Genomic DNA, 26,503 nt, shown 5'->3' with positions numbered 1-26,503 from the left:
GAGCCCCACGAACATCATGAAAAATCCAGTGGGGAAAGAGTCAAACAAAAGGACTCTGGAAACATTCTACTTGAATCTGAATCCTGACCTCAGCTTTTTGAATTTTGTCAATGTGGGAAGATAACTTACCTTTCCCAAATTTCTATTTCTTCTTTTGAATAAAAACAACAACATTTCCTAGTTTGTGTCATCAATGTGGGGATCTCAACATGTATTATCATATATCAAGGTAGCCCTCAGTGTGTAACCAAATAAAAACTCAATGCATATCAGCAATTTTTACAATTTCCATTATATATATGTATACACACACACACATACACAATGTATGTTATGCAATGAGTATAACATGTAATATAAGGACTTCACAATAGCTCAAATAGTAAAGAAACTGCCTGTGATGTAGGAGACCAGGGTTCTATCACTGGGTCAGGAAGATCCTCTGGAGAAGGGAATGGCAATCCACTCTAATATTCTTGCCTGGAGAATTCCATGGATAGAGAAGCCTGGCAGGCTATAGTTCGTGGGGTCACAAAGAGTCAGACACTACTGAGCGACTAACACATACATACAATAACTTGAAGATGTTCATATGAATACACAGATACATGCACACACACACATTTTTAAGATATTCAAGGGTTTCAAAAATATTTGAATAAATATTTTCAATTTAAGCTGTAATCATTGGTTATAAACACCAAGAGCCCTATTTTAGTCTGGGAAGTAGACCATACCTGCCATTACAAAGTTTTTATACAAGTAGAAACTAATTATTTTAGAATGTGACCTTCTGTAGTTTACCTGGAAATACTAATTCCTTCTCCTATTAGTCATTATTCTCTATCTTGCTTCTTTTGAACTTGTTTCCTGCCTCAAAATTCAAATTAACCTTGTCTTTGTGTTCATTTCAACTTAACAGTTTTTCTTTTCCCATTTGACTTGATTTGAAGCTTTGGAGCCTGGTTTAGATTTATCTCTGAGTAAGACCACTGTCCCTTGGTCTATACAAAAATGCTAATTGGAATTGTTGTACTGCCATTAGCCCCATCTGTCACACTGACCTGATAAATCTGGTTTCCAGATTTGGATGAACCCTGATAGCTCATCCTGCTGCAGCCCATGCATTAAGATGAGTTTACATCAGTCTTTGCACACATTGCATATGCAGATATGTGTACACATCACCACAGATTAAAGTGGAACTTTGCCAAATGTCACACTGTGACTGTTTACTCACGATTCCTTTCTGGTCCTAATACGGATCTGAAAAGTAAGGGTGTATACTTTCATCAGAATTAATGATGAATAAAACAATGTTAATCTTTAAAGGATTATACAATCACCAGTTTAGCATGTTGGTAAACTATTACTATTTTGGAAATGAGATAATCTATTTGTTTTTGTTTCTCCCCCATGGAAATTCATCACCATCCAGACTACATATAGAATGTAGACTGTCATATTCGACCATAGTTCAGTTTGAACAAAGTATTCTACAAGTGAAAATCAATGTTGTATCATAAAATCTTAGGTAGGAAGGGGGTTAGATATAATAATTTGCAGATAAAGAATCAGAGTCCATGGGAGATTAGCTAACTTTGTCACAAGTAATCACATAATAAGTGTTGAATCATTGTCTCAAATTTGGTCCTTGTTAATCCCTAGTCTGGAAGGCTTTCTCTAGTGTGCTCATTCAAGTGGAAGAGATGAATAATGTATCTTGTTTTCTGTGATTATGAAAGGTGAGTAGCATATTTTTATAGGGAACACAAAGTCTAAATTTAAGGGCTTGTTTTTGTTGTTGTTGTTTGAGTTGGACTTGTTTTGTTTTTAAATATTTAGTGTTTACATAGTGCAAACTATGTATAAGTAAATGCCAGCAACATAATGTGAGCTTTAATTTTAAAGTGACTGTAATAACAACCCAGTCATCTCCTAAAAAATTTCCTTTTTTTTTTTTTGGTTTTTGAAAAAAATATTGCTCACCAGATAGATACATGATGAAACAATAATTTAGTAACTGTTTCAACAGAAGAATAGAATTAACTAATTTGAAAATATTTGAGGAGACTGTTCCTGGAATTGAATGGGCTCCTAAGGCTTGGCCAGGTCCTTAATTGAACCTTCAAGAAGTTCATGCAACAAGTGGTTTCACCCAGAATGTCCAGCTGCCTAATGATAACTAGAGAAGTAAACCACCTGTGGCACAGGGCCTCACACATCTGTCACCCCGCAGTACTACATCTGAAATTCATTTCGGAAAGGTTCCCCCTTTTGGTGTCCCTTACTTCCCGATGGAAGCTTACCCAACTTGTTGGCATTTACTCTGGAGCTGAATTTCTCTCCAAAGTTTACTTCCCTTAACTCTGGGTTTTGTTTAGGTCTGATTCACTAGTTTGTACACAATGACAGCTTCTTCATGGAGGCATGTAACCAGATGGAACCCATTTTCCAGACATTCTCATTGACCTGGAATTCAAAGAACAGACATCACCCCCACCAAAAAAACACATGCCCCCCTGAGCCTGCACCACCTTTCCTGTGCTCTCATAGTCAGCTGCTTTGGCTGAGGTTCCTGAGATGAGTCCCAATAAACAGAACCTATCCAGGGGCACAGAATCTGGCCAACACATGGGGCATGCTTCCATCTCACATGAAAACTATTATACTTAGGGCTTTTTTCTCTTCTCTTCTTTCCAGGACGTTCTCTCTCTTTTCAGACCAACTGTATCTTCTCTTTCATACTTATGTTACAATAGAATCTATGATATTTATAGACAGAGGGACCAACACAGAAACATTAATATAAAGGGAGGGCACTACTTCCGACCAAAATCTCACCACTCTCAGTTACTTTGAGAGAGAGGGAAAAAACACACCCAAGGAAACATGAGTATTAATTGAAGACTTTAAATATGCTAGTTTCTGGGTCTAGTGCTATATACATATTTTATCTAACATCATCTTTCTGTTGGCTGTTACTCACTTTCCTATTACATAGAGTTAATTCAGCTTGAAAGTAGAAGTGTTAGTCACTCAGGTGTGTCCAACTCTATGTGACTGCATGGAGTATATATAGTCCACCAGGTCATCTGTCCACGGTAATTCCCAGGCAAGAATATTGGAATGGGTTGCCATTCCCTTCTCCAGGAAATCTTCCTGACTCAGGGATTGAACTCAGGTCTCCCACATTGCAGGCAGATTCTTTACCAACTGAGCCACCAGAGAAGCTTGAGAAAGTTTAAAAAGAATTTCTTTACCAAATGTTGTTTATATACAAATGTGCTTGTTGAGTATAATTATGACTTCCATTGCTTTATCATGCGTATTGTCATTCCTCCATTACAGAAAAATAACCCTTATCCATTCTCGGTGTTCTCCCTGTATAAAAACAATCACAGTTAAGTTTGCTCAGATATATATTTAACAAAATAGTTACTCATTGTCTGTATGTTTCACATTATACCTCCTTATCCCAGTGCTAAAGTGCTTCTTCCAGTTTACTCTGAGCTGTAATTTCTGGGGATAGTGAAATAAGATGTGCATCTCCAGCTAAATGTTTGCTATCCAAAGAGTTTAATATTTTTGGTTGGCCTCTTTAAAACTTTAAAAAAAATGATGTGTAAGATTGCACAGTGATTCAAACATTTGGAACTGTTCCAAATCCAGGTGAACTTCAATCACTTTCTCCTTAATCCAAAACAGATGATTACATTGGCACATGTGGAATATGAGGTATAGTTTAGTGCAAAAGAGCTAAAAGGGCTACACAAATCATTATGATTTAAAACATGAAATTCTAACAGTATTTTACATATCATTCTCTATTTCAATATGAAAAATTATTGTAATACATTATTTTAAAAATGAAGACCACCAGAACATTAAAAAAAAAAAAAAAAACTAAATCCATCCTTCTTGGGTCTGTTTACCTGGCAGTCAAGGAAAGACTGACAATGAAGAAGTTATTTAAAGAAAATCAAAGATTTTTATGTACCGGAAATGGGAAGGGAATTTCATGGTTATGCTAACTCATCACTGAAAGCCAGTTCTCTAGATAATATGAAATGTGTCCATCATACATATACACTAAGTTAAAATCCCCAGTTTTCATTGATTAGAAAAGTGTCTTCAGTCACATCCAGTAAGGGGATGGCAAACTGAGTCATTTGAATTTCATGGTCCTTGATAAACTTCAGATGACTAAGCAATTATGAGAAATAGTGTATCTGGGCTTTATAGCTTCTATATGAATATGGCTGTCAGCAGAAAATATGTCTTTCATAATAGGCATTTTTATCCTTTAACATCTTGAGATATTCAAAATACTATTAATGATATATATCAAGAAGATTATAAAATGATTAAAAATACAAAATAGTGAATTTTCCAATGTAATGTATTACAAAGAAAAACTTAATTCCACAATATATTATTTTTATTACTATTACCAGTGTTGGTGCCTTGCTAATTATTGTTACTAATCTTATAAATTTGGCAAAGGAAATGGCAATGCACTCCAGTATTCTTGCCTGGAGAATCCCATGGGACAAAGGAGCCTGGTGGGCTCAGTCCATGGGGTCGCAAAGAGTCAGACACGACTGAGTGACTAACACACAATCTTATAAGTGAAAACACATAGAATTCCACTCTTGTTCTAAAGAGTGGTAATCTTTTATTTTTTTTTTTCAAGTTCTAAATCTAAAAGACATCAGAGAAGAAATTGTGCCATCTCTTTGCATTCTTCCTGGAGTGGGATAATAGTTTAAAAATTGAACCTTATAAGATATTGATGGCTTATAGAAGATAAATATGTCAGAACTATACTCTCAAATGCTGGTAAAAATTAATACTGAAAGTATATATATAGTTTTTTAGTTATTACTTAAGAGGGTCTTCTTCATGAGCATCTACTGAGTACTCTGTTCCTATAATATTTACTTCTTTTAAAACACATTTTCTTCTCTATAATAATTTTCTCCACACCAATTTATTGGCTAACATTCTCAAGGCTTAATGTTGATCAGCTCAAGTTGCAGATTTACAACTTACAAGTGACTTACTTCACAAAATGGAACCCTCCAATGTAAAATATAATAGTAATATTGAATGATTATCTCCCACTTACAAGTAATAACCTAATAAAGATATAATGATATTAAAATGATATATGATACTCTTTCTTGAATTCTAGCTTTCATTAAGCTAATGATGTGCTATTATTTTAAACTTATTATTTAAATTATAAATAGTATTTTAAATTTATTCAGACACTCTGCCAACAGTAGCTTTTCTTCTCTGTGTATATCAAAACAACTCTTTATGCCATTATTCTCTTTAGTTTTACTAAATGAAAAACAAAATGCTTTATGAGTGTGGTGGAGGAAGATTGTGGAGTAGAAGGACATGCGCTCATCTCCTCCTGTGAGAACTTCAAAATTACAACTAGCTGCTGAACAACTGTCTACAGGAGAATGTTGGATCCCACCAAAAAAAGATACCCTACATCTAAGGGCAAAGGAGAAGCCCCAGCAAGACGGTAGGAAGGGCGAAATCAGGATTAGAATCAAACCCCATACCTGCCAGAGACACTTGAAGGGCTCAAACAGACCTTGCATGCACCAGGTCCCAGAGACTCCACAGAGACTGAGCCAGGACTGTGTGTGAGTGTCTCCTGTGGAGGTACAGTTCAGCAGTGGCCTGCCTTGGGGGCAGGGCTCTGGGTGCAGCAGGCTTGGGTATGGCGTCAGCCTTCCTGGCGGAGGTCACCATTAACCCCTCCATAGAGGCACCAGTGTAAGTAAGTGTAAGTGTAGGGGGACATACATAGGTTGGGGAAACAGTCTCTTGGAGGGCACAAACAAAACTTTCTGCGCACCAAGACCCAGGAGAAAGGAGCTGTAACCCGCAAAAGAGACTGACCTGGACTTGACCATGAGTGCCCAGGAATCTCTGGCAGAGGTGTGAGTTCGCAGTGGCCTGCTGCAGAGTCCCAGACACGCAGTGTAGCACTGCATGCCTGGGACCTTTTGAAAGAGGTCACCGTTTTCCTTATTACCTCCATCATAGTTTGGCCTCAGGTCAAATGACAAGGAAGGAACACAGCCCACCCATCTACAGAAAGTTGGATTAAAGATTTACTGAGCATGGCCATGCTCATCAGAACAAGACCCAGTTTCCCCCTCAGTCAGTCTCTCCCATCAAGAAGCTTCCATAAGCTTCTTACACTTATCCATCAGAGGGCCAAAGAATGAAAATCACAGAAAATTAACCAAACTCATGATGTGGACCACTGCCTTGTCTAACCCAAAGAAACCATGAGCCATGCCATGGAGGGCCACTCAAGATGGACAGGTCATGGTGGAGAGTTCTGACAAAACATGGTCCACTGGAGAAGGGAATGGCAAACCACTTCTGTATTCATGCCTTGAGAAACCCATGAACAGTCAGTTCAGTCGCTCAGTCGGGTCTGACTCTTTGCAACCCCATGGACTATAGCATGCCAGGCCTCCCTGTCCATCAACAACTCCCAGAGTTTACTCAAACTCATGTCCATTGAGTCAGTGATACCATCCAACCATCTCATCCTCTGTGGTCCCCTACTCCTCCCGCCTTCAATCTTTCCCAACATCAGGGTCTTTTCCAATGAGTCAGATGTTCACATCAGGTTGCCAAGTATTGGAGTTTCAGCTTCAGCATCAGTCCTTCCAATGAATAATCAGGACTGATTTCCTTTAGGGTGGACTGGTTGGATCTCCTTGAAGTCCAAGGGACTCTCAAGAGTCTTCTCAAATACCAAAGTTCAAAAGCATCAATTCTTTGGTGCACAGCTTTCTTTATAGTACAGTATATATTCTCACATACAGTACAGTATGTGAGTATGTACAGTATATAGTACAGTATATATATACAGTATATATTCTCACATCCATACATGACCACTGGAAAAACCATAGCCTTGACTAGACGGACTTTTGTTGGCAAAGTATTATCTCTGCTTTTTAATATGCTGTCTAGGTTAGTGATAACTTTTCTTCCAAGGAGCAAATATCTTTTAATTTCATGGCTGTGGTCACCATCTGCGATGATTTTGGAGTCCCTCAAAATAAAGTCTGTCACTATTTCCCTATCTATTTGTCATGAAGTGATGGAACCAGATGCCATGATCTTAGTTCTCTCATCTTAGTTTCCATGAACAGTATGAAAAGGCAAAAAGATAGGACACTGAAAGATGAAATCCCGACGTCGATGGGTGCCCAATAGGCTACTTGAGATCAGTGGAGAAATAACTCCAGAAAGAAAGAAGAGAGCCAAAGCAAAAACAACACCCAGTTGTGGATGTGACTGGTGATGGAAGTAAAATCAGATGCTGTAAAGAACAACATTGCATAGGAACCTGGAATATTAAGGCTAAGAATCAAAGCAAATTGCAAGTGGTCAAACAGGAGATGGCAAGAGTGAACATTGACATTTTAGGAATCAGTGAACTAAAATGGACTGGAATGGGCAAATTTAACTCAGATGACCATTATACATACCACTGTGGGCAAGAACCCCCTAGAAAAAATGGAGTAGCCATCACAGTCAAAAAAAGAGTCCAATACGCAGTACTTGGATGCAATCTCAAAAATGACAGAGAGATCTCTGTTCATTTAAAAGTTAAACCATTCAATACTTCAGTAATCCAAGTCTATGCCCCACCAGTAATGCTTAAGAAGCTGAAGTTGGATGGTTCTATGAAGACCTACAAGACCTTCTAGAACTAACACCCAAAAAAGATATCCTTTACATTATAGGGGACTGGAATGCAAAAATAGGAAGTCAAGAGATACCTGGAGTAAAAGGAAAATTTGGCCTTGGAGTACAAAATGAAGCAGCTCCAAGGCTAACAGTTTTGCCAAGAGAATGCACTGGTCATAGCAAACACCCTCTGCCAAGAACACAAGCAAGGACTCTATACATGGACATCACCAGATGGTCAATACCAAAATCAGATTGATTATATTCTTTGCAGCCAAAGATGGAAGGAGAAGCTCTCTACAGTCAACAAAAACAAGACCGGGAGCTGAAAGTGGCTCAGATCATGAACTCCTTATTGCCAAATTCAGAATTAAATTGAAGAAAGTAGGGGAAACTACTAGACCATTCAGGTATGACCAAAATCAAATCCCTTACAATTATACAGTAGAAGTGACAAATAGATACAAGGGATTAGATTTGATAGACAGAATGCCTGAAGAACTATGGATGGAGGTTCATGACATTGTACAGGAGGCAGTGATCAAGAACACCCCCAAGAAAAAGAAAGGCAAAATGGTTGTCTGAAGAGGCCTTACAAAGAGCTGAGAAAAGAAGAGAAGCTAAAGGCAAAGGAGAAAAGGAAAGATACACCCATTTGAATGCAGAGTTCCAAAGAATAGCAAGGAGAGATAAGAAAACCTCCTTCAGTGATCAATGAAGAGAAATAGAGGGAAACAGTAGAATGGAAAGATTAGAGATCTCATCAAGAAAATTAAATATACCAAGGGAACATTTCATGCAAAGATGGGCACAATAAAGGACAGACTAACAGAAGCAAAAGATATTAAAAAGAGGTGGCAAGAGTACACAGAAGAATTGTACAAAAAAGATCTTCATGACTCAGATAATCACGATGGTGTGATCACTCATGTAGAACCAGACATTCTGGAATGACAGGTCAATTGGGCCGTAGGAAGCATCACTACAAACAAAGCTAGTAGAGGTGATGGAATTCCAGTTGAGCTATTCCAAATCCTGAAAGATGATGCTGTGAAAGTGCTGCACTCAATCTGCCAGCAAATTTGGAAAACTCAGCAGTGGCCACAGGACTGGAAAAGGTCAGTTTTCATTCCAATCCCAAAGAAAGGCAATGCCAAAGAAGGCTCAAACTACTGCACAATTGCACTCAACTCACACGCTAGCAAAGTAATGCTCACAATTTTCCAAGCCAGGCTTCAACAGTACGTGAACTGTGAACTTCCAGATGTTCAAGCTGGAAAAAGGCAGTAGAAAGAAATGCAGAGCGACCAGAGATCAAATTGCCACCATCTGCAGGACCATTGAAAAAACATGAGAGTTCAGTAAAAATATCCACTTCTGCTTTATTGACTATGCCAAAGCCTTTGACTGTGTGGATCACAACAAACTGTGGAAAATTCTGAAAGAGATGGGAATACTAGACTACCTGACCTGCCTCCTGAGAAATCTGTATGCAGGTCAAGAAACAACAGTTAGAACTGGACATGGCAAAACAGAATTGTTCCAAATCAGGAAAGGAGTACATCAAGGCTGTATACTGTCACCCTGCTTATTTAACCTATATGCGGATCACACCATGGGAAATGCCAGGCTGGATGAAGCACAAGCTGGAATCAAGATTGCTGGGAGAAATATCAATAACCTCAGATATGAAGATGACCCCTCCCTTATGCCAGAAAGTGAAGAGGAACTAAAGAGCCTCTTGATGAAACTGAAAGAGGACAATGAAAAAGTTGGCTTAAAGCTCAACATTCAGAAAACTAAGATCATGACATTTGGTCCCATCATTTCATGGCAAATAGATGGGGATATAATGAAAACCATGGCAGACTTTATTTTTTTGGCCTCCAAAATCACTGTAGATGGTGACTATAGCCATGAAATTAAAAGACAGTTGCTCCTTGAAAGAAAAGCTATGACCAACCTAGACAACATATTAAAAAGCAGACATATTACTTTGCCAACAAAAGTCCATTTTGTCAAAGCTATGGTTTTTCCAATAGTCATGTATGGATTTGAGTTGGAGTATAACGAAATCTGAGTGCTGATGAATCGATGCTTTTGGATTGTGGTGTGGGAAAAGACTCTTGAGAGTCCCTTGGGCTTTAAGGAGATCCAACCAGTCCATCCTAAAGGGAATCAGCCCTGAATATTCATTGGAAGGACTGATGCTGAAGCTGAAACTCCAATACTTTGGCCACCTGATGCGAAGAGCTGACTCATTTGAAAAGATCCTGATGCTGGGAAAGACTGAAGGTGGGAAGACAAGCAGACGACAGAGGATGAGATGGTTGGATGGCATCACCTACTCAACGGACATGAGTCTGAGTAAGCTCCGGGAGTTGGTGATGGACAGGGAGGTCTGGCATGCTGCAGTTCATGGGTTCAGAAAGAGTTGGACATGACTGACTGACTGAACTGAACTGAAATTAAAATGACATAAACTGCCTACATTTTCTTCTAGGACTTTTATGGTTTAGGGTCTACACTTAAGTCTGTAATCCATTTTGAGCTTATTTTTGTATATGATATAAGACAGTGGTCTAGTTTCATTTTTTGGTCCAGTTTTCCCAATACTATTTAATGAAGATATTATCTCTTCCTAATTGTATATTCTTGCCTACTTTGTCACAGATGAATTGACCAAAATGTGTGAGTTTATTTCTGGGCTCTCTGTTCTATACCATCCATCTATGTGTCTCTTTGTGAGCCAGTACCATCCTGTTTTGATTCTATGATTTTAAGTATTTTATATATGAAGCCCTAAGCTGCCATATTAGTTTCTAACTATAGTTTCCCCTTTACAATTTTGTCCAAACTACTCTTTTTACATATGGGTTTCGTACACTGCGGGGCTTCCCTTATAGCTCAGCTGATAAAGAATCTGCCTATAGTGCAGGAGACCCCGGTTCTATTCCTGGGTTGGGAAGATCCCCTGGAGAAGGGAAAGGCTGTCCACTCCAGTATTCTGGCCTGGAGAATTCCATGGACTACAGTCCATGGGGTCACAAAGAGTCGGACACGACTGAGCGACTTTCACTTTCACTTAGTACACTGAAATATTTTCTAGTCTGTTCCTCTCCCTCTGAAGGTGTAATGCGCAGAAGAGAATACAATATTTGAATGTGTTCTGACAAGTGAAGAGGACAAGAATATCATCTTTCCTCTTCTCTGAAATGTAATTCTACCATATAACATGCAGCTTATTCATATTAAGTTTATTATAAACTAAAATCCCTGTGTAGTTATTAAATCAACATCTGCTCATATGTCTATCATTTTCTACTAAGATTTGGAGTGTTTAAACCAAAATTCAGTTTTACCTTGTAACATTTGTTCCATTGCCCCAGGCTATCAAACATCTTGAGATGCATAGTATTTCTCCTTTAAGTCCATCTACAATGTTGTTTTTATTAAATACCTTAATAAATGCTTTAAAGAAGCCAGATATACCATAAGTTCTGCATTTGATATCCTATAAATTTTTAAAATCTACCCATATTGAGGGCTGATTTTTACTACTCATCATTTCTTCCTGTGGGATTTAGTGAAATGACTCTTTAATAGTTCACTATTGATAAAGTAAACATTTAGATTACAGTTGTGTAGAATGGCTTGTCTTAATCATCCAGAATGTCTACTTGGCCATTCTTCTCCTTATAGTTAATGCTTCTTCAAGGTTTTCTAGAAATCCTAATAATTGAAAAATTGTTCTTGAAAAACCATTGTCTTAAAACTTCTTCCCTTTAATTAAAACATATTTTTGAAAAGTAAGCATAGTAATAACACTAATAGTTTTAAAGCACAATATATTTAAAGAAAACATTTTTATACATGTAATTTATTTTTTCTCTATTTTGAAACTTTATGTAAATACTTGCCTTCATTCCTTCTTATTTAACCCCAAATGGAAATGATTCCTGTTTTAGGAAAAACACTACAGTATTTATCTATTTTTTTTCATCTAACTATAAATCTGTTTCTTGGAAACAAAAGCATTTGTGATTTTCTACCTTCTTTTTTTACAGAAGACACTTGCAGGAAAACATTACTAGGTGAAATAAAATTACTACACTTTGTCTTCCTGTTCTAACATCTTTTTTTCCTCCATACTTCTTTCCACACAGGGTTAACAAGAAGAGATTATAGAATAACAGTCAGCTTCTGTGATGATGTTTGCAAAGAACAGTGAGTTTTTTTTTCCTATTTTGCTATTTTTAAATGATAAACTTTTCTTCTATCAGATGTATTCTTCTTGTTAGAAATTTTCTACATTCCTTGTTACATATCTGTTTATGCTGCTGCTACTGCTAAGTTGCTTCAGTTGTGTCCGACTCTGTGTGACCCCATAGACGGCAGCCCACCAGGCTCCCCTGTCCCTGGGATTCTCCAGGCAAGAACACTGGAGTGGGTTGCCATTTCCTTCTCCAAACCTGCAAAATTTACATCTGTTTGCTTCTGACATAACTGTGTTCTCAAGGAAGTTAATTTTTGCCAAAATGACATCCATAGACCACTTCATAGAACATAAATCTTTTTACCAGGGAACAAACTCAAATCTGGCTTAATTTCCTCTGTTCTATACTGTTTAAAAAAGCTAATGGGAATATTTAAAGATTTGCTTGATTTGAACGCCAAATGTGTATTTGTGTAGGATACACATGGGCTTCCTTGGTAGCTCAGCTGGTAAAGAATCCGCCTGTAATGCAGGAGGATAAAGGATAAAGTGAAGTTGCTCAGTCGTGTCCAACTCTTTGAAACTTGGTGGACTGTAGCCTACCAGGATCCTCGGTTCATGGGATTCTCCAGGTGAGAATAGTGGAGTGGATTACCATTTCCTTCTCTAGGGGATCTTCCCAACCCAGGGATAGAATGTGGGTCTCCTGCATTGCAGGCAGATCCTTTAACCTCTGAGCCACCAGGGAAGCATAATGCAGGAGACTCCAGTTCAATTCTTGGGTTGGGAAAAATAGGCTATCCACTCCAGTATTCTTGGGATTCCCTGGTGGCTCGGCTAGTCAAGAATCTGCCTGCAATGCTAGAGATCTGGTTTCAATCCCTGGATTAGGAAGATCCCCTGGAGAAAGGAATAGCTACCCACTCCAGTATTCTGGCCTGGAGAATTCCATGGACAGAAGAACCTGGCAGGCTATAGTTCATGGGGTTATAAAGAGTCTGACACAACTGAGTGACTTTCACTTTCATGATATACATATTACCTACCTAACACCTGTTCCCTATCTAAGCAATTATGAGATATTAGGTAAAACAGATCTATAGCCACTGGGGTTCATCAATAGCCTCTATTGCCAATATAGAGCTTTTTAGCTTTTATTTTTACTGGGTACCTCTGTGCATCAAAACTTAGTAAAATATCCCAAATGACTTCACTTGCCAGACCCCACTTGCATCTTGGCACCCTCCTCCCAAATTAGAACACACTTTTTAAAATCAATTCTCAAGCACCTTTGCAGTAACACCCCTCTTGTTTTCTTATCTACTTCACTTACCATTAGTATTCAAATATATTTTCCAATAATATTTCTAACTATTGACTCTTCTCTAACACCAAAAAGAAAAAAATAAAACCAAAATCCCAAATGGTATTGCTAAGACAAAACTAAGTTCCCCTGGAGAAGGGAATGGCCACACTCCAGTATTCTTGCCTGGAGAATCCCTTGGGCAGAGGAGCCTTGCATGCTACAGTCCATAGGGTCACAAAGGGTCAGACATGATTTAAGCAACTTATCACACTAGGCAAAACTAACTTGATTAGGTTTGCTAACTATTACTTTGACAGATATTCATATTTATTTTCTTATGTGAGAAATTTTTGAGTTCATGTTAGGTGAGGAAATGATTGTAATTGTGCAGAGTTTATACTGCAGTAGCTTCAAATTGGTGGTCAGAGTGAGACAAGATATTTTCTGAAGCAAACAGCTCAATTATTTTCACTTGGTTGCAGCACTGGACAAAATCCTATGGACAGAAACTATATCCAGCCTCATTATTGCTTAATATACTAGGTTGGTTTCAATTCTCAGTATGTCCACTCCCAAAGCCATTTTAATGTCTATTTATTTTTTTGATGTGTTCTTTTCCATACATACAGTCATCTTTCCTAATCTGTGCAGAGCGGGAAGGATTCATTGGTTTCAGGACCCCTGTGGATAACAGAATTCAAGCAGACAGTCAAGTCCCTTATATAAACTAGCATGGTAGGCATATAACTGATTCATGTGCTCTCAAATACTTTAAAGCATCTCTAGATTGCCAGTAATACTAATACAATGTAAATATTATGTGAATAGTTGTGAACACAATGTCAATGCTATGCAGACAGCTGCCAGAGCATAGCAAATTTAAGTTTTGCTTTTTGGAACTTTTTGAAAATTTGTTTTGGACATTTTCAATCCACAGTTGGTTGAATCCTCAGATGTGAAGCCTTCAGATATGGAGGTCTGACTGTATAAATATAAATTCTTATCCTTGAATTTAGCCTCTATCAATGCCATTGCTTTATTTATAGTTTCATATTCAGAACCCATAGTTTATAGTGGTATATGGTATGTGTTCAATTCAATATTCCGTTGAATAAATCACATCTGAAATTTATAATAGAAGATATTTTATTTACTTGCTATAGAATGAATGGCATAAGAATTAAAAGCATGTGCTAAAAATAATTTAAATATTTTTAAAAAATTAACTATTTTCTTTAGGATTATATTTAACTTGTAAAATTAACTTATTAAGTAAGTCAGTAAGATGGAGACCTTATTTCAGTGTATATGTGTATAACAAAGAAATGACCTAGAATACATTTGACTGGGAGTAGGGGATGTTCAAAGGTGACTTTCCTGAGTAAGTGAAATATGTGAGCTGCAACTTCAAATATGAATGGAGCTTACCTGGGCAATGTGAAAATACACTGTAGACAAAAGGACAATAAATGTAATTTACATTGTAAGTTGAGTCATATCATGATAGACAAATCAAAGAAAGCCACTGTTACTAGAGATAAAGAACAAAGGAGAGATGGATTTAAAACGATGCTGAAGAGGTGGGCAGTGGTCAAGCCATGCAAGGTTTTGAAGGTCATGTTAAAGAATTGTCAGCCTTTATCCTAAAAGCAGTGTGAACCCATGGGCTATGTTATAAACAGGGGAGTGTTTTGAGAAATTTATTCAGGCTGCTCTGTGGAGAATGGATTTGTCAGGAGTGATGATCAATATAGGATGGACACTTGGAATCTATTTAGGTGATCAAGATTAAATGATGGCAATTGATTTAGGTAGTGACAATAGTAATGGAGAGAAGTAAATAGATTTGAGAAATATTTTAAGAGTGAAATAGGTAAAAGGGGACAACAGAGGATGAGATGGTTGGATGGCATCACCGATTCGATGGACATGAGTTTGAGCAAGCTCTGGGAGTTGGTGATGGACAGGGAAGCCTGGCGTGCTGCAGTCCATGGGGTCACAAAGAGTTGGACACGACTGAGCAACTGAACTGAACTGAAAATAGGTAGAAATTTCTATCAGTATGGCGTACAAAGGGAAGGAGACATCAAAGATTTGTGGAACTGCATGATTGTTGATTTCTTTACCTGAGCATAAAAACAGTGGGTCAGATTGGTTTTGGGTAATTATCTCAAACTTAGTCTTGCACACATTATACCTGGGCAAATGTGCAAGCAGAAATGACAAAGAAGAAGTGTTTATTTATATAATTGGTGTTTCCGCTAAATTCTGGTCCAGGTATATATTTGTCAGTAGTGACTCTGTATTTGTTGTTGTTTAAGTCACTAAGTCATGTCCATCTCTCTGTGACCCTGTGGACTGCAGCACTCCAGGCTTCCCTTCCCTGCCCTTCACTATCTCTGGAGTTTGCTCAAATTCATGTCCATTGAGTCAGTGATGCTATCTAACCATCTCATCCTCTGCCACGCTCTTCCTCTTTTGCATTCAATATTCCTCAGCATCAAGATCTTTTCAGATGAGTCTGCTATGACTTTGTATTTGTGGTGGTTGTTCAGTCACTCAGTAGTATCTGACTCTTTGCAGCCCTGTCCTTCACCATCTCCCAGAGCTTGCTCAAACTCATATGCATTGAGTCAGTTATGCCATCTAATCATCTAGTCCTCTGTTATCCCTTTCTCCTCCTACCTTCAATCTGTCCCAGCAATAGGGTCTTTTCTAATGAGTCTTTGACTTTTATATGACTTTGTATAACAAATTATAAATGTGAGTAAAATCACCAAAGTAAAAATAAATAATAAAAATAACCATATAGAACTTCTAATCTTAAGGACCAGAGAAGTTTGAGCTATCAAAAGAGGCATAGAAGGAGACCCAGAAATGTAGAGAAAAAACCAGGAGAACGTTATGTCCTGGAAGACAGTGAGAAAAAAAAAAAAAGTCTGCATTATGAAAGTTGCTGAAAGTTAACTATGTTGAGTGAGAACTGAAATGCAATTAGATTTAGAAATATGGAAGTCATTGGTGACCTCTGCTCTTAATAAACCAACCTTAAATTTGATCATCATTGAAAAAGAGAAATGTAGATACATGTCATTAGACATTTGTTGAAACCCACAGGACTTACAATACTTAGAATGATCCCTAATGTAAACTATGGATGTTGGTTGATAATATGTTGAAAAAGGTTCATGGGCTGTAACAAATGTAACAATCCAAGGTATGATCTTGATAGTATAAGAGACTGTTCAATAAATGGTTAGAGAATATATGGAACTGTTTTTCCACTTAATTTTTCTGTGAACAAACTGCTTTAAATACCAAGTCTATTTTTAACAAAATTTATTACAAAATACACATTTACAACAAATATAAATATTTATCTGATAGTTCTTACAGTTAAAACCCATCAGAAAAATTACTTTTTTAACTCAACATTTCCCAAGTGTATTTTACTACTAGACTCATTTTAATATAACATCGCTTTATATCTCTTGGGACTCAGATTCTCTGTAATGTTTTCTGTGAAATATTGGGTTTGACTATAACAGTGGTAAAGAAAATATATGGAAATCTTCTGTGTATTTTACTCTATGTCTTAAATTTCACATTTTATGTGATTAAAAAGTGATAGAAAATACTTTTTAAACAGACATAAAAATAATTTGACATAAAGAAAGGAACAACAATAAATCAAAAGTAGAACATACTCCTATTTTGACTCAATGTCATTAGTCTTACTGGTAAAACAAGCGTCTGTAGTTCTCCTATGGAGCTGAGAGAGTTTGATTCTGCTTTTCTCTAACCCACCCCAACACACAGACCCACAATTACCATATTGAATATAATCACTATTTCAGATCTTTGTCAGAATCTATTGTGCTTCTCTGGTGGACCTGCCTGACTTTATAGAAACTTGCTTCCTTTTTGTAACTCTCTGCTGACATGTGCCTGCTTCTTTTGACTTTACCTCCTGCCACTCAGTCTCAGCTTAGTCTGAATCCCTGGCACTTCAAATCACCCTGTCCATTTGGTCTTTGTTTTCTGTTTCTTCCCACTCTATTTGGAAATCTTGCTGATGACCTCAGACTATGCACTTGGATTTTACGCCCTGTTTGCTCCTTTCCTGTTGCCACGGGAGTCATTAGACTTGGAGCACGTCATCTCTCTCTGGAGTTACAGTATCTGTTTTCTAACCTCCTGGGTTTGGGTCTGTGCCTGCCAGACATTCACTGTCTTCAAGGTCATTCCAGTTGGACTCTTGATCTTGGCTTTCACTGGTCTGCCCCAGCTGGCTCTGTGACAGTTTCCAATAGTTAGCAGATATGAAAGAAGGCCTTCCTTTCCTGTTACAGCTTTTGGTAAGTCAAATATAACACTTCCTACAAACTCACAGGACCTTGTTCAATGCAGTTCTGTACTGTTTTCAAATGAGCACTTTCTCAGTTAGGTCTTCTTGTAACATCTATTTCTCCTCACCACACTCTCTATTCTTCTTCCTTACTGTATTTTCTCCACTGCATATACTATATAATATACTTACTCATTTAACATGTTGTCTCCCTCCTCCTGCTGGGACATGAACGTCATTAATACAGGGCTTTTTCTGTTTTTCTCACTGATAGGTCTCTCAGTCTGGAAGAGTACATGATTCATAGTAAGACACTCAATAAATATATAATATATAAATGGATACATGAATGAAAATGAGTGAACTCTTGGTAGGACAGACAAATTGGGAGTAATAAAACTGCAACTAATAATTTCCATTTCCAGTAGGTACACTAAGACTGGCCCACTGTGGTATTCTCTAAATAGTTGGGAATTTGCACTCTTGGCATTCATGTCTGCAATAATCTCACTGTTTACTAGCAGGGAAATCAAAGTTAAGTTTACCTTACACAATCTTAAAAGCAAAATGAATAGCTTTTTAAAAGTACAGATTTCAATAAACTTACTGACACTTAAAAGGCAGGCATGGCTTACTCTTTCCATTAGTTATTTTATGAGACAGAAATCACATTGCTCAGTGATTCCTAACCTTAAATTGCTTTAAAAAGGGCAATGCATTTTTCATCATTCATCTATTTTATGCCTTTTGTAACTAAAATGTGTTTTATTCTCATTGAAAATTTAAAGTTTGGAATCTCCCAGTTGAGAGGAATGACCATACATTTGCATTTATATTGGATGTTGGAATGGTAAGTAATGGTGAAATGAAAGCATTAGTAGCTCAGTCATGTCCAGCTCTTTGCAACCCCATGAACTGTAGCCTAACAGGCTCCTATGTCCATGGGAATCTCCAGGCAAGAATACTGGAGTGGGTAGCCATTTCTTTCTCCACGGGATCTTCCTGACCCAGGGATCAAACCTGAGTTTTCTGCATTACAGGCAGATTCTTTATTACATCTGAGCTACCAGGAAAGCTAAAAATATGTTTTATTCTCAGTGAAATTTTAAAATTTGGAATCTCCCAGTTGAGAAGAGTGATCGTTTCTCCTCCTACTGTATGATAATTGGATTGTTTTCACTTTTTGACTATTAGAGATAAACTATGAGCGTTCATGCCCAGGTTTTTGTGTGATTATAAGTTTTCAGTTCTTTGGGATTGTTGCAAATAGCAATATTGCCGGATCATGTGATAATTTTATGTTTTGTTTTTTCTGTATTTTCTGTATTGGCTATGCCATTTTACATTCTACAGCAATACATAAGTGATCTAGTTTCTCTGCAATGTCACCGATATGTATTATTGTCATTATTTAGCCTTTGTGATAGGCATGTACAGAGAGCTCATAGTGGCTTCAATTTACATTTGCAAATAAATAATAAAGCTGACCATTTCCTGTATTTATTTGACATCCATATATCCTCCTCATTGAAATGAAAAGTTTGTGCCTTTTACTCATTTTGTAAAGAGGTTGCTTATTTATTTTTACTGTTTAGTTTTAAGAGTTCTTTATGTATTCTAGAAACTAGTCCTTGGTCTAATACGGAGTTTGAAAATATTTTCTCCCAGTAGGTAACTTGTTTTATCATGCTCTTAACAAGGTCTTTTGCAAAACAAAAGTCTTAAATTCTGACAAAGTCTGATTTATCAATATTCCCTTTTATGGGTTGTGCTTTTTGTGTCAAGTTTAAGAGCACTTTGCTTAGCTTCATATATTGAAATTTTTCTTTACATTTTTTCCTAAAATATTTATAGTTCTGTGTTTTAAGTCTACAAACCATTTTGGGTTAAATTTAATGTAAAATGTGAGATTTAGCTCAAGGTCTTTTTCTGTTTTTGATTGTTTTTGATCTGAATGTGAAAATGAAAATCACTCAGTACTGTCCAACTCTTTGCAACCCTGTGGACTATACAGTCCATGGAATTCTCCAGGCCAGAATACAGGAATGGGTAGCCTTTCCCTTCTCCAGGGGATCATCCCAACCCAGGGATCAAACCCAGGTCTCCCTCATTGCAGGCAGGTTCTCTACCAGCTGCACCACCACAGAAGTCCAAGAAACCTGGAGTGGGTAGCCTATCTTTTCTCCAGAAGATCTTCCCAATCTAGGAATCCAACGGGGGTCTCCTGCAATGCAGGCAGATTCTTTACCAACTGAGCTGTCAGGGAAGTCCATTTTTGATCTATGGATATCTAATTGCAACATCATCACATGTTGAAAAGGCTGTCTTTCTTCCATTGAAAGCCTTTTACATCTCTGTCAAGTTATCAGTTGGAAATATTTTTGTGGGCCTGATTTTGAGTTACATATATTTTTTGTCATTAATCTTTGTGTTCTCTCTTCCACAGTAACAGACTAAAATGACTGATGTAGCCACCTGATATAAAGGAAGAATGGTTCCTCCTCCCTCATTCTTTAAAAGATTGTTTGAGCTGCTCTAGGACTTGTGGTTTTCCATGTATTAATACATGTTAGAAGAAATTTGTCTATGTCTAAAAGAATCCTTGTTGAGATATTGATAAGAATTATAGTCATCCTTGATATCAATTTAAGAATCGATATCTTTAGTATATTTAGTCTTCCAATCCACGAACATAACATCAGTTTATTTAGATCTACTTTGATACCTTTATAAGCATTTTATATTTGGCAGCATACAGATTCTGTACATGCTTTGTTAACTTCCTAGGTATTTTTTTTATTTGTAGCAATTTTAATGATGTTGTGAATCTTTTTTTTTTGGTTCCACACATGCAGTGTTACTATATAAAAACATTTATTTTATTTTTTGCATTGATCTTGTATTTGTCACTGTCACTTGGGATTTTCTATGTAGACAGTCATGTCATTCTAGAACAGTGAACATTTTCTTCCTTTTAATCTGTGATTTTTTCTTGCCTTTTTGCAGTGGTTAGAATGTCTAGTAGCATCTTGAATAGGATAACAAGAACAGATTTTATTGCTTTGTTCCTGATCTTTGTCTTTCACCATTAATCTGGTGTTAGCTCTGATGATTTTGTAGATGGTATGTCAAATTGAGATAGTTCTTTATTAAACTTGCTAAAATTTTAATTTTTTCATTAATAGATGTTATATTTATGATTTTTTTTTCCTTTTTACCCTGTTGTTTTGTTTGTTGGTGGTGGGTTGTTTTTTTTTTTTTTTTTTTTTCCCCCCTGGCTGCACTATGTAGCTTGTGGGATCCTAGTTCCCTGACCAGGGATTGAGCCTAGGCCATCAGGGGTGAAAGAATGGAGTTCTAACCATTGGATCATTAGGGAATTCTGTTTACCCTGTTAATATGATAGGTTGCATTATATGATTTTCTAATATTGAGCCAGGCTTCCATAATAGAAGTAAGTCCTATTTTCTTGTTGTGTATAATTATTTTTATACATTGTTTGTTTTGATTTTTTCATATTTTTCTTAATTTTTGTGTCTAAATTCATGCAGATATTAGTCCATAGTTGTCTTCATTTTTTACTGGCTTTCTCTAGTTTTATTATCATGATAACACTAACCCAATAAAAACTAGTTAAGCAGTGTTCCTTTCTCTTCTATTTTCTAGAAGAGATTAAAAAAATTGACACTTTTCCAGTGAATGGTAAATTATGTACTGAAATAGAATTTGGTATTCAGTTTGGTATTATTGAACTTTTAAAATTACAAATTCAATTTCTTTAGTAATTACAAAACAACTCAGGTTATTTCCTCTTGGTTGAGTTTTGGTAATTTGTATTAAGATGTATTTATGAACATATAATTGTTTAAAGTATCCTGTATGATTTTTCCAGTGGTTGTAAAATCTGTAGTGATATCCCATTTCATTCCTCATATTTAATTTTTTTTAATGTCTAGGAATATTTTAATATATGTGCTGGTTATTTATTTATTTATTTTTACAGAGCATACCCTGGTTTATAAAAACAGGCACTATTTAAAAAATGTCCTTTTAATATGGTTTGTCAAAATAAGTACCAAACCCAGGAGCAGGTATTACACTGTGTTAAATGCTTCTGGCTCCCTTTCATACAGTTCAGTCCCTTCTCCAGATATTAACTTATTGAAGAGATCAGGCCTGATATTCCACAGACTGCCCTATATTTGTTATTTGTCTCATTGCATCTGTATGATGATGTCTAGTTTGTTTATTCCCTGTTCCTCCTGATGATCTGATATTAAACTTTGACGTGAATACATCATGGATGTTATCTGTTACACATATATATCTGACTTACTATTGGATTACAATGAAAGCAATCTAGTTCTTTCCTTGTGTATGCTTTCCGTTTGCAAAGTTATGTGTATAGTTCTATGTTGGTATTATAAAATTATCTGGCCCCCTCCTAAACCAATTTATTAAAATTGCTGATCCTTACTCAAATCAATAATTTCTTTTTTTTTTTTAAGTACCTTTTATTTATTTATTTATTTATTTTTTTTAGCTCTATTTCTTTTTTTTTTTTTATTTTTTTTTAAATTTTATTTTATTTTTAAACTTTACATACTGTATTAGATTTGCCAAATATCAAAATTAATCCACCACAGGTATACATGTGTTGGATGTTTTTATTCGTTTCAGCTAGTTGCTTTGTTTCTTTCTATTTGTGTATATTTAAACAGGGAGAAATCTGCTTGGGTCAGGCTTCTACCACATAGAAAGTAAACACAAGATTGGCAATTTCAATTATCAGGTCTAAACTTGAATTTTAACTTGATGGGCATGTCATTCCTCACATTTGTGATTTGTGTCATCTGTCTTTTTTTCTCTTAACAGTTTTGTTAGTGTGTGCTAAGTCGCTTCAGTCATGTCTGACCCTTTATGACCCTATAAACTGTAGCCTGCCAGGCTCCTCTGTCCATGGGATTCTGCAGGCAAGAATACTGGAGTGGGTTGCCATTTCCTCCTCCAGGGGACCTTCCCCGTCCAAGTATCAAACCCACATCTCTTATATCTTCTGCATTAGCAGGTGAGTTCTTTACCACTAGCGCCATCTGGGAAGTCCCAGTTTTGTTAGAGGCATGCTATTTTTATTGTTTCTTTTTTTTTTTTTTTTTTTTTTACTTTTATTTATGTTTTAATTTTTTAAAATATAAATTTATTTATTTTAATTGGAGGCTAATTGCTTTACAATATTACATTGGTTTTGCCATACATCAACATGAATCCGCCACTAGTGTACAGGTGTTCCCCATCCTGAACCCCACTCCCACCTCCCTCCCCATACAATCCCTCTGGGTCATCCCAGTGCACCAGCCCCAAGCATCCTGTATCATGCATTGAACCTGGACTGGCGATTCATTTCATATATGATATTGTTTCTTAAAAAACTAACTTCTGGTTTCATTAATTCTTCTTTACCGTTTCCCTTTTTTCAATTTCATTTTATCCTGCTTTTATTTGTATTACTATTGTCCTTCCTTCTCCTTACTTTGGGTTTTTTTTTGCTCTTGTTGATCTAATTTAGTGTCAGGGATTAAGATTACTGATTAGAAACTTTTTCTAATGAAAGCATTTAGTGCTAAATATTTCCCTCTTATTACTGCTCTAGTTGCATCCACACATTTTTGGTATAAAATATTTTAACTTTCATTTAGACCTATGTATATATTTCTATGTATTTTGAGATATAATCTTTGATGTATGGGTTGTTTAGTAGCATGTTGTTTACATTCCAAGTGTTTAGTATCTTTTCTATCATTTATCCTGTTTCCTTATATTTCCCTGTTTCTATTATTAATTTCTAGTTTGGTTTCATTTTGATTGAAGAATATAGTTTGTATGATTTCAATTCTGATAAATGTGTCAATGTTTATATTACAAACCTGGATATGATTTAGAATGGTAAATCTATGGATGCTTGAAAAGAATGTGTAGTCTACATTTTGGAGGTGAAGCATTCTATAAATGTCAACTATATTCTTTTGATTGATAGTCTTCAGTTCTTCTATATCTTTACTAAATTTTGTCCAGTACTGTGGGAAAAAATGTGGGGCACTGATGTCCCCAGTAATTGCTTATTTGTCAATTTCCTCTTTCATCCCTATCAAGTGTTATTTTCATCGTGTATGTTGAAGATCTCTTGTTTTGTGTTTATACATTTAGGATCACTATGTCTTTGGGGTGAATTAAGCCTATTATCATTGTATAATGTCCCTCTTTGTCCCTAGTAATTATCCTTGCTATGTGGTGTATTTTAATATGAATAAAATTATTCCTGCTTATTAGTTAATGACATTAGTATGATGGATATTTTTCCTCTTTTTTATGTTTAGCTGTGTCACTGTATTTAATGTGAGTTTCTTAGATGGTATACAATTGGATCTTTCAAAGGAATCCATTCTGGAATCTCTATATTTGGATAATTAAAAAAATAATCATCATTGATATGTTAAGGCTTACATCTGATATTTTATTACTCGTTTTCTGTGTGTTTCCTTTTTCTCATTCCCCTGCTTCGCTTTTTTTGACCTCAAGAGTTGTACTGTGAAGAAAGCTGAGTGCTGAAGAATTGATGCTTTTGAACTGTGGTGTTGGAGAAGACTCTTGAGAGTCCCTTGGACTGCAAGAAGATCCAACCAGTCCATTCTAAAGGAGATCAGTCCTGGGTGTTCTTTGGAAGGAAGGATGCTGAAGCTGAAACCCCAGTACTTTGGCCACCTCATGCAAAGAGTTGACTCATTGGAAAAGACCCTGATGCTGGGAGGGATTGGGGGCAGAAGGAGAAGGGGATGACAGAGGATGAGATGGCTGGATGGCATCACTGACTCAATGGACATGAGTTTGAGTGAACTCTGGGAGTTGGTGATAGACAGGGAGGCCTGGTGTGCCTCATGTGATTCATGGAATGCAAAGAGTCAGACACAACTGAGCAACTGAACTGAACTGATGGGTTATTTCAATATTCTATTTTTTAGGATTCTTTAACATAACTTGTTACAGCCTACTGATATTGACATTTTACCCCTCCAGGTTAGCTGTTGAAAGCCTACTTCATAAATGGTCTGTAAAAGTCAGCTCATAGAGGAGTGATGGACCCTCACCCAGTCTACAATTGGCTCAGATATCTAGAGTGGTAATATCATGCGTGCCCCCAAAAGGTATGAAATGTTTATTTCCAGTCACATAATGAGCAGAAAAGCTCCCAAGCAGGTCCACAAATAACTTGAGAGAACTGGAAAAGAATTTTGGCTAGGGTATAATTATGAAGAATTTTTATATAAGAATTACTCTTAATCCTCAACTGTTAAAGACATTTAATGGTTATCTTTGGAATTGGAATAAGATTCTTATGTTTGATCTGGGGCTTGTATAGTTTGAAATTCCCAAAGAACAGAATACCTGGGCTTTCATATCAACTTCCCTAGATGTGGTATAATGGTGGAATGTTGAGGCATAAACAGCGTTATCTATCAAATGTCAAAAGTAAATTCAAAAAAAAAAAAAAAAAGTAAATTCAGACTTCTCATTGCATTTACCCCTAATGTTTGTGAGGTAACTGAAGTATGCCATGTTTTATTTGAAATTGTGTCATTAAGACATTTTTACACATATTCGTTGCCCAGAGCTGGTAAGGAAGTTGAAAGGAGGGAGGGAGGAAGGAAATAAAAAAGGTAAGGAAGGTGAATTTTCTGTTGAGTGTTTCATTCAAGAATTCAAACGTAAGTATTCTGTGAAGTGAAATGTGTGCATTGGTCACCGCCAATAATGTCTGGAACTCTGAGGGGTCACTGAGTGTCTTGGTGGGACCTTGTAATGTGGCCATCAAATGCAGAGGCATTTTTTCACCTTCAATTTATATTTTGGATATCTATGAGACAGGCAGAGAAAGCAATGGCACCCCACTCCAGTACTCTTGCCTGGAAAATCCCATGGATGGAGGAGCCTGGTAGGCTGCAGTCTATGGGGTCGCTAAGAGTTGGACACGACTGAGCGACTTCACTTTCACTTTTCACTTTCATGCATTGGAGATAGAAACGGCAACCCACTCCGGTGTTCTGGCCTGAAGAATCCCAGGGACGGGGGAGCCTGACGGGCTGCTGTCTATGGGGTCACACAGAGTCGTACACGACTGAAGCGACTTAGCAGCAGCAGCATGAGACAGGAGTTTCACAGTGTTCTTTATCCCAAAGGAGGCAGTCTTGGATAAGAAATTGCTGTTGCTGTTGCTGGCTGGCCCAAGTAGTTAAGATCAGTGAAAATATCCCAAGAGCCTTTTAACATGTGCAGGTGGGGCAGTTTTTCCAGGGTCTGCAGTGTTAAGATTAGAAGTTAGGCCAGTTGTCAGGCTTCCCTGGTGGCTCAGATGGTAAAGAATCTGCCTTCAATTCAGGAGACCTGGGTTTGATGCCTGGGTTGGGAAGATCCTTTGGAGAAGGGCATGGCAGCCCACTCCAATATTCTTGTCTGGATATTCACCATGGACAGAGGAGCCTTGCAGGTTTCAGTCCATGGGGTCACAAAGAGCTGGACACAACTGACCGACTAAGCACAGCACAAGTATAGCACAGGCCAATCATCACAACTTTGGGGTCCTGCTGATGATCTGGGACATCTTGATTAAGGGATGAGTAGCCGCAGCAAGGACCATCATATTATGGTTCAATATCATCCACTGCCTACTAACTCCCTTGCTGTTCACTCACTCGATCCCAAAAAGTTTCAAATGTAGCCAAGAGGTCTGGGCAAAGGATGGCTTCCTCCTGTGCAGTAGGCTCTTAAGGTAAGATTTTAAGGACAATAGAGGCCACTAACTTCCATAGATATGGTGTACTAGAGGGCTCCGATTTGA

At 37.0% G+C, this 26,503-nt stretch overlaps 1 long non-coding RNA gene across 3 annotated transcripts in view; it reads left to right on the top strand.

Moving 5' to 3' along the window:
* LOC129629917 (uncharacterized) overlaps positions 1-25,339 on the top strand; it is a 157,278-nt gene extending 131,939 nt beyond the window's left edge. The window contains exons 4-6 of one of the 3 annotated variants that reach the window (XR_008703380.1): positions 11,910-11,970; positions 22,489-22,681; positions 24,190-25,339. This is a non-coding gene — a long non-coding RNA (uncharacterized LOC129629917). Of the gene's footprint in view, positions 1-11,909; positions 11,971-18,401; positions 18,464-20,059; positions 22,080-22,488; positions 22,682-24,189 lie in introns of those variants that run through there. The other 2 variants (XR_008703381.1, XR_008703382.1) reach the window with 2 other exon arrangements.
* Positions 25,340-26,503: the final 1,164 nt, after the last annotated feature.

Source organism: Bubalus kerabau, chromosome 16 (genome assembly GCF_029407905.1).
Source record: "Bubalus kerabau isolate K-KA32 ecotype Philippines breed swamp buffalo chromosome 16, PCC_UOA_SB_1v2, whole genome shotgun sequence".
Taxonomy (NCBI): Eukaryota; Metazoa; Chordata; class Mammalia; order Artiodactyla; family Bovidae; genus Bubalus; species Bubalus kerabau.
The sequence above is the reverse complement of the archived record's forward strand: the minus strand, read 5'-3'. Positions and strand labels throughout refer to the sequence as shown.